The sequence below is a fragment of the Rattus rattus genome, chromosome 3 (genome assembly GCF_011064425.1).
Source record: "Rattus rattus isolate New Zealand chromosome 3, Rrattus_CSIRO_v1, whole genome shotgun sequence".
NCBI classification, from domain to species: domain Eukaryota; kingdom Metazoa; phylum Chordata; class Mammalia; order Rodentia; family Muridae; genus Rattus; species Rattus rattus.
The window spans coordinates 55,025,856-55,035,744 of NC_046156.1; the positions used below are offsets into that span (position 1 = coordinate 55,025,856).

The 9,889-nt window shown below is 43.6% G+C and overlaps 2 pseudogenes; one reads left to right on the forward strand and one right to left on the reverse strand.

Moving 5' to 3' along the window:
- Positions 1-602: 602 nt before the first annotated feature.
- LOC116895377 lies at positions 603-1,452 on the reverse strand (annotated as a pseudogene).
- Positions 1,453-5,435: 3,983 nt separating this feature from the next.
- On the forward strand, positions 5,436-6,034 carry LOC116895378 (annotated as a pseudogene).
- Positions 6,035-9,889: the final 3,855 nt, after the last annotated feature.

Below are 9,889 nucleotides of genomic sequence, written 5' to 3' on the forward strand. Positions count from 1 at the left end.
TATAAATGTTTGTACATTGATACAATATTTAGGATTAATTTTGTTACAGCATAATTACATATGTTTTAACTCTTAGCTAGGCATTGTGCCTATGCAATTCATTTAAAAATACAAGGTTTAGTCCCAGTCCTTTTAATAGCTGCTACTAAAAACTGTTTGGGATAATTAAGTAATGCAAGTTAACAGTCAATCAAACTCATGGTCATGTTAGATTCTAGTCTGGGTTATCATAGATATACATCTTGCGTTGAGATAGGTGACTAGAGACAGGCAACGTTTGCTTATTCAGATATGCTATGAATAGATCAATAGTCTTCAAATATCTCAGACACTCACGGAATATAGCATTTTAACATAATTTTATTAATTTAAGATTTTTTTTGACATTAAGACATGTCAGCTCCTGGCAGCACCTCATTTGACTTGGAAGAAGATGAGCATTGAAAGAGTTCCATACGACTTGTTTCAACTGTGGCAAGGTAGCCACAGTGCACGCATGCCCTCCTCCCATTCCCCGACAGACAGACAGGCACAGACACACACACAAACACACATAGATAGGCAGACAGACACACATACATAGACAGACAGACACACTCAGATACAGACACACATGCAAACAGCACTAACTTTATCTGCAGACAGAATGCTGTCTAGAAAGGACAAATGATTGCAGGATAGTCGACATAAGGTCTGTCAGATACTCTGGGCCAGAAGGCTGACGATAGATGCTCCAATGTCATAGAGAATATTGGGGACTGTCCAGGCAGTCAGCTGCGTCTGCCATTTCTATGATTTTTGGAAGATGTGTCCCTGTACTTCCTGTATACTCAGACAATAATTATTCCTTGTGTCTCTGATGGGGTTGAAGACTAGATAGTTATATTATTACTATAAACTTATGTTGTTTAGGATTTAAGAAGATATTCTAGGTCTAAGAAGGTATTTTTAGGATGAGTAATTCAAATTAGATAGAGATTGATTTAGACACGGAACTCTGAACTCACAAGGATAGGATAGATACTTTCTTCTGAGTTGCCAAAAAGACTGGACTTTTTTTTTCTTCTTTTTCTCCAGGACCTTTGCCAGGTATATATTTAAAGTGAGAAGGAGCAGAGGCGGGTTTTATCCTGGAACCTTTACTGCTTCTGGGTTGGTGCATCACAGTACGGCACATTTTCTGTAAGATCTTTCCTGGGGACCAGTTGCAGTGTGTGTCGTGGTCAGTGTGAATTCCTTGAATAACAGATGTTCTGAGCAATAATTCAACATCAGAACCTATTTTCAGCATCTCTTTTATTTTCTCTGGAGATGTCTCATTTTAATGTTGTTCGAATTCTTCATTTATCTTTACTCTGGCTGCTTCTAATGCTCTTACCGTTTTTTAAAAACTTGTTGTCTGGTCCTGTGTAGTGTTTTAAAGAGCTGTAAAACCTTGGCGGGCTGACCCATGGCTCCTCACGACATTGACTCCGCCTCAAGACTGCACTTTTTAAACGTAACTTTTATCTAATAATTTTCATAATAATTTCATAATTCTTCCTACTGTATGCTGTTTATTTTGGTTGTGAGCCTAACCTTTATGGCTGAGCCATCTCTCCAGCCTGTTGTTGATTACTGTAAGAGAAAGAGCCTTTTTATTTAGACAAAAAAGGGGAGTTGTTGAGGTTTGTTGGTTGCTATGTATTGTTTTTTTTTGCTATGCTAAATTCTGCACCCAAAGGCCTAAGCCTAGGAGTGAATTCTCACAGTTACAGGCTTTTGTTGTGCAAACTGTATTTCTGGATTTAAAGCTACTGGTTAAATAAAACTGGCTACAATTACCGAGGGATTAGAGGTCGGTAGGTTTTAAGTTACCTGGTTGGGGTTGGATAAGTGAGAGGAAAGAGAGGAGAAGGCTCCAGGAGAGGAGGTGGACCATAACAAGCCAGGAGAAACTGCAAGTATCTGGGATACACTGCTGGGGAGGTAGCCAGGCCAGCAGTTAGAATAGTAGACTATGGGTTACCCCCAGTAATTGTCAAAGCCAAATCAAATAACCATAGTCTCAGTTGTTTGTAAGCTAGTCAGGGATAAGCTTAAATTGGTTCTACCACACCATGTGGCAGAGTCACCATCAGACAGCAAAGTGGATGTGTGTGGTCAGAGCTGCCACCTGAGACCAAGTGGATATGAGGGCTGTGATGCTGAGGGGGGCATGCTGACCCGAGTGGCCTGTACTGCCACCTGCAACTATGGGGACATCTGGGTCTAGACTGCTACTGGGGGCCATGTCTGGGTGCATGGTCCTACGGTAGCTGGGGTCTGTATTGATGTTCCAGGCCCTTGTTACCTCCACCGGTCATGCAGATGTCCCTGTTCTGGACTGCTGCCTAAAACACTGTGCTGAGCCAGCCCCTCCCCTTGCTTGGCCAACGCAGAGGAGTTGATCCTGGAGATAGGGGTTTGGGTGAACTTGGGAGAACTGGCCCTCCCTTGTCCTCTGTAGGGTGGCATGGGCGAGGGATCTGTTCCTCCACTTTCCCTGTGGTAGGAGGGTGAGCTGGATCCAAGGTCATGAGAGTGGGAGAACTGTCCTCATTTCACCTAGGCAGCATAGTAGATCTGGCTCTGGTTGCTGGTTTGCCCTCATGATGTGAGCACAGGTGAGCTGGTGGGCTGATCAAATCAGCTACCTCCCAGGCCCACCCCAACATCTACCCCATCTATGATTTGCTGGAGCCATGTGAAGAGGCAGGTCTTGCAATCCAAAGCTTCAGGATCTCCAAGTCTCTCTGTGAAGATCTAGTACAGATAGTGTAGCAGAAGCCAGAGGACTCAAACCACAACAATGACTCCCTGCAATGGACATTTGCAAGTAGAGATGTGTGGATAAAAGGGTATGTCGAGGGACACACCATGACACACCACAGCTTCTACAAGATTCTTTTTAAATCTTATTTTCCTCTTGGGGAGGTTGCAAAGGCAGAGGGTAGATATAAAAGGACAGGGAGATGAATGGGATTGTGAAATTCACAAAGAATCAATACAAAAATTAAAAAATATTTTTTAAGACCAATAAATTAGGAGAGTAGTCATGTGCAAAAGAATGTAGCTGCATCATGAATATAATATCAATTTATATGCATTAATAAGAAAAAGTCAAACAGGGAAAACGGAGGGAGTGCTTGAATGTGCACTTTAAAAACTAAACACTATAGGAAGTAAACCCTGGGAGCTATGCTAAGCCTCATCAGACATCAGGGATGGATTTGTTCTGAGGTAATTTTACACTTACAGAGGACTTAGTTATAAGAATAGGAAGTGAAGGACCTTAGGGGCTTTAGTCAGCCTTGCACCCACCCGCCTGGGGTCAAGGCTAGGCCAAGTTCCATTCTCCACCCACAGGAACATTCTTGAGCAGAAAATTCTCAGAATGTACTGATGCTTGCTAGCCAATAGATTTAAAGGTCAATACGCTTAGCCAATAAGTTTGAACTGTAACCTTGCTGAGGTAACCTGTGCCCCTAGCCGTTCAGGTTGTCTTCTGGTCACTTGACTTGAAGGACTAATTGAAGGTTGACCCTGATGAGCCACCAGAAAATAAACCTCTCGCTTTTGCATCAATCTGTATCTTGGTGTCTCACCGGGGGGTGGGGGTGGGATGTCTCAAAGTAAGTACCACTGACCGAGGGTCGGGGTCTTACAGAAGTTCCAGAAACACTTCAACCAGAGTCTACTATGTACCTTTACATAACAAAAGGACATTTTTCAAAATTGGGTAATTAGCCTTGACATAATAATACAAATCAACTGCAAAGTCAGTCTTTTCACTTATGGCTGTTTTCTTTCTCAGGAGCACATTTAGGACTGTCCATTGCTTTTATCCACAGTCCTCATGGTAGTTCTTCAATCTCTTCCATTTCTGTCTTTATTTTTTTGGATGTGTTTCATTTCTATATGTGTGTATGAGGGTGTCTTTACATGTGCTCTGCACATGAGTGTAGGTGTTCAAGGAGGCCAGAGGTGTCAGAGTCCTTAAATATAGAATTACAATTGATTGTGAGCTGCTGAAGTATTGGGGATCAAACTTGAGTCCTCTGCAAGAGCAGAATATTCTCTCAACAGCTGAGTGACATCACCAGCCCTGTCCTTAGTCCCTTGATGAATGTCAGTCATCTATTTTGTCAATGTCCCCCAATTGTTTTGTCTGATATGTCCTCTTGATGATATAGATTATATATACTTCCATACCACGCAGTGCCCTTCGATCTGTGTTATGCCACACATAGGAAGGTGGTTCTGTGTTATAATGGAGCTGAACAATTCTAGTGCCTAGTGATGTCACAGGGTAGTGAATTTGTAGGGAGGTGCATTGGTCATGCCTTGATGGTGACACTGGTGTAGACAAACCCACAGTGCTGGTCCTATAAGAGCATAGCACATATGATTATGTAAAGTGCATAATTGTAATGAAAATAAGTGATTGTTACCAGTTTATGTAGAAATCTATGCATTTTGAACATTAGCATATTCCTACTTACTTTTAGTATGGTTTGTTGTATGGCTAGGGCCTTCATAATTCTTGTTTTTCCTGAGTCTTTCAACTGTATTGAGGAGCTACAGTGAGTTGTTACTGGAGTTAGGGGAAAAGCCTCAGCTTTTGGGAGTCCCTCCAGGCAGGGATCTCACAAAGTCCCAGAAAGCCACTTAGAGAGGAGCGGGCAGAGAGTAAAGTGCTTGCCACACTAGTGTGAGAACTTGATTTTGAATCCTCAGAACCTGCATGATAAAGCCAGATGAGGTATCAACACAGCTGGGACCCAGCTGTCCTGGGGTGAGCTGGGAGGTGGAGACAGGAGAAACTTTGGGAGCTCATGAGGTAGCCTGGTATATACAGGAGAAAACAACTCTTTGCAGCTAACAAGGTAGAAGACATGGGCGCCCTGACCTCTACACGTGCACCATGGCACACAGGTGCCTGCTGCCCTCACATGAATCTGAACACGTACATTCAAAACAGTTTTTCTTTCTCTTTTTTGTCTAAGACTTATTTATTTATTATATAAGTACACTGTCACTCTCTTCAGACACAGCAGAAGAGGGCACCAGATCTCATTACAGATGGTTGCTGGGATTTGAACTCAGGTCCTCTGGAAGAGCAGTCAGTGCTCTCAACCGCTGAGCCATCTCTCCAGCCCACAAAATAGTTTTTCTTGAGACAGGATCTCACTACACACCTACCAGGCCTGACCACACAAAGGATTTTTTTTTTTAAAGAGAGGAGCACTGGTGAAGGCAGGAAAGTTTTATTCACAGCATCCTCAAATATCTGCTTAGAAAGTGCTTTCGTTGAGAAGTGTGGACTCTTCCCTTGGGCCCGTAGGGTAAATAAAAGCAGGATTAAAAACCGAGTACCGTCCATTCCTTTGGTGGCAGTCGTCACATGAGCCAAGATGGGTGCATACAAATACATCCAGGAGGAAGCAGCAGTCCGATGTGGTGCGCTTTCTTCTGAGGGTCCGCTGCTGGCAACGCGGCCAGCTCTCTGTGCAGCACAGGGCTCCCTGCCCCACCCAGCCTGATAAAGCGCCATGGCTGGGATACAGGGGTAAGCATGGTTATGTCATTTACAGGATTCATGCCGTGGTGGTCGCAAACATCCGGTTCCTAAGGGTGCAACTTACGGCAAGCTTGTCCACCACGGTGTTAACCAGCTGAAATTTGCCCGGAGCCTTCAGTCTGTTGCTGAGGAGAGAGCTGGGCGCCATTGTGGGGCTGTAAGAGTCCTGAATTCCTACTGGGTTGGTGAAGATTCCACATAAAAATATTTTGAGGTTACCCTCACTGATCCATTCCATAAAGTTATCAGAAGAAATCCTGACACCCAGTGGATCACCAAACCAGTCCACAAGCACAGAGTGCCTGGGCTGACATCTGCTGGCTGCAAGAGCCATAGCCTTGGAAAGGGCCACAAGTTCCACCACACAATTGGTGGATCTCGCTGTGCAGCCTGGAGAAGGCGCAATACTCTCCAGCTCCGCCGTTACCGTAATACACGTAATATTTGTAAAATTCATATCCAGTAAACAATTTAGGACAGAAAAAAACCCCAGAGTGCTACTTCCCTCATTCACTCTAGACTAGGTTGGCCTCGAACTCAGAGATCTCCCGGCCCCTGCCTCTCTACTGCTGGGGTTACTTCATCTCCCAGTTGCTGCTGTTGTTGCTTTTAGAGGGCACTGGTTTAAAAATTATAGTGTGTGTGGTTTTTTGTTTTGTTTTGTTATTTGAGACAGGGCCTCACTGTACAACCCTAACTGTTCCAGGACTCAGTATGTAGACCAGGCTGGTCTCTGAACTCATAGAGATCTTCCTGCTGCTAATTCCAAACCGAGTCCTGGGTTAAAAGTGGGCAAGGTGGCCCTGCCTAGCAGTGGTAATATTCTGGTTTTGCTTTTGTGGTTCCTGGGGATTGAACCATTGTGTATGGTAGGTGAGCATTTGTCCCAGCACTGGTAATGATTTAGTTCTTTTTTTTTTTTTTTTCTTTTTTTCGGAGCTGGGAACCGAACCCAGGGTCTTGCGCTTGCTAGGCATGATTTAGTTCTTTTTTTTTTTTTTTTTTAAACATTTATTTATTTATTATGTATACATCACACAGCTTTCTGCCTGCATGTATGCCTGCAGGCCAGAAGAGGGCACCAGACCTGATTGTAGATGGTTGTGAGCCACCATGTGGTTGCTGGGAATTGAACTCAGGACCTCTGGAAGAGCAGACAGTGCTCTTAACCTCTGAGCCATCTCTCCAGCCCATGATTTAGTTCTTAAATTAGGTAACGAATGCATGATAATGGGTCTGCATTGTCATCTTACCCTTTTATAAATGTCCAATATTACATACAATTTAAGTGCGAAAATAAAGTACTGATAACATTTATATGTGCATGATTGTTTAAAAAATTGTTCCTGATCAGATTTACTAGATATAGGCAATTCAGGGTAATTTCAACAACAGCCATTTTATTAATTTTATTAAAAAGTATTTCTCGGGGTTGGGGATTTAGCTCAGTGGTAGCAAGCGCAAGGCCCTGGGTTCAGTCCCCAGCTCCGAAAAAAAAAAAAAAAGTATTTCTCAAGATCTCTTGGGCAGCCAGGAAACGAGACTTAGAGGTTTGTGTTTAATGCTATAGGGATGTTTGCAGTGAAGACTCCAGTCTCCACTGCATACACTGAGGCTTCCACAGCTGCTTGCTAGCACTTCAATCGATTTGCTGCTCCTCTATGGAGCCGAAGGTAGCAACTAGGGTTGCTGCTCCCCAGGTTCAGAGGTTTCTGTGTGGTTCCCTGCTCTGCCTACCACTAACTTTGAAATTCAATGCAGCTGAATCTTCCTTCTCTGCGAAGGTGACTGGAAACCATGTAACTGGTACTTAACTTCCAGATTCTTTAGAGTAGAGGGAGGCGCTGTCACATTAGGCAGGGAAACTTTACCCAGGCAGGGGTAGGACACTGAGAAGTCAGTAAAGAAGTCAGTAAACAATGTCAGTCACTCAGCTCATTTTCTTGGTGACTTAACAAACATCCCTGCAGCTAATAATTTTAATGGCTACAAAGTATATCTGAGGTAAAATGGCTTACTGTAACAATCAGGCTTTACTGTTTTCTCAGTAGTATTTCTCTTTGCTAAGAGAATACTGATTTTACTTGGCATGGCTGCATACCTAAGTCCTTTGCAATTAGACATGTCTATTTACTAAGTGAGGCACATAGGAGAGAACGCCACTTAGAATTCCTGGAAATGTGCTAATACTGAACCCCCAGTGAAATAGACTGTTGGGGGGAGGGCGGCAATGGGGGGAGGGTGGGGAGGGGAACACCCATAAGGAAGGGGAGGGGGGAGGGGGATGTTTGCCCGGAAACCGGGAAAGGGAATAACACTCGAAATGTATATAAGAAATACTCAAGTTAATCAAAAAAAAAAAAAAAAAAAAAAAAAGAATTCCTGGAAACGTCTGCTTTCCCCATGTGTCTGCAGGGCAGGCAGTTTTCTATTTTCCTGTCTTCTGCATGGGCATGGCATCTGATACGGCAGTAATCCACAACGAGACAACACCATCAAAGATGAAAGCCAACGTGGGAAGATGGCACTCCATGCAGAAATGCACCCTTTCACCTCCATACTGAGGACCATTCACAGGCCCAACATTCTAGGAGACATCAGCAACACATTCTCATTAGCTGACTGTATTAAACAGAATTCATGGCACTTCACAATACACAGGCTATATATAGTGTGTTTCGTGCCTAGCTAAATTACCTGTTGATTGACTTTGTCGATTAATATCCATGAACTCCACACAGTATATGATATTCAAAGGCACCTTAACTTGGTGCTTAAGAAATATGTTCAAGGACTGGAGAGATGGCTCAGTGGTTAAGAGCACTGACTGCTCTTCTAGAGGTCCAGAGCTCCTGAGTTCAAATCCCAGCAACCACATGGCTTACAATCATCTGTAATGAGACAGCTATAGTGTACTTTTAAATGTGTTCAAGAGTTCCAGAAGTGTGATTCTTGGCTCCAGTTTGGACAAATCAGAACCTTTTAGTATGTGTGGATCTGTAAAGTACTGAAGTGAGATCTGTGTCAGTACAAGACAGTAACCATTGTAGAACCACCAGGACTTCACTTTTGCCCTGTTTTCTAGGTCTCCTCCTAGCACCCTTCCTCCCCCAACTCCATCAACTTTTGAGACATGGTTTCTTTGTGTAATAGTCCTGGTTGTCCTGACATTCACACTGTAGACCAGGCTGGCCTGGAACTCACAGAGATCCGCCTGTGTCTTCCTCTCATGCTGGGATTAAAGGCATGTGCTACAGTGCCTGGCCCCAGCAACTTTTGGATTCTCAAATTTAAACAGCCCTTTCTGTGCTGTGCCCTGTACTTACATCAGATTTGTCACACTGTATCCTAATTATCTGCACAACATTTTGTTTAGTTTTTTGAGACGGGGTGTCTTGTAGCCCCAGCTGGTTTTACACTTACGGTGTAGCCAAGGATGACCTGGGCTTTCTGCTTTTCCTGCTTTTGCTCCAAACTCTGGGATTAAGGCATGTGCCAGCACGCCCAGTTTCTCTGCCGCTGAGTATCAGGCAGGCAGCATACAGGGCAAGAGCTCTGCTAGAGCCTCACTGCTCTCAACATTCTGCTCTTTACCATTCTGCTCTTCTTAAAGTCTGCTTTTTTTTAAACTCATAACTCCTAGTGAAATACTTCGCACAAAACATCACACATATTTTGTTTGTGTATTGGATGTCGGAAGGTAATTTGCAGGAGTTGTTCTCTCCATGTGGGTTCTGGGGAATTGAACTCAAGCCCTCCAGCTCCATGGTAAGCACTCAGACCTGCTGAGCAATCTCGCTAGCCCTGACAGACAGATTCTTAAACTAGTACTGTCACTTTCTGGGATCATTATTAAAAATATAAACTCCAGACTCCACCCATACATTTCTATTTCAGCCGGTGAGTCATTTAAGGAACATGGAAATAAAGATTCAGCGGTAAATTATGCGCACAGTACTTGAGCAATGGAGTTAATGTGCTTTTTGCAGGTTTACACTGCTGAACATACGGTGCTAACTGCAAACCGCTTATGACATCTATGCCATGATCACTTGGCAAGGTTGCTATGAATATGAATATGTGAAAAAAACAAAAACAAAAACAAACTACACTTCTTTTTGCTTGTTTCCCAGACAGGGTCTCCTTGTGTAGTCTCCTGGAACTCACTCTGTAACCAGCATGGCTTCAGACTCAGAGATCTGCCAGCTCCTGCCTTCCAAGTGCTGGGATCACAGGTGTGCACCGCCATTGCCCAGCTAAACGTAATTAGACTCATTACTCAGTAAA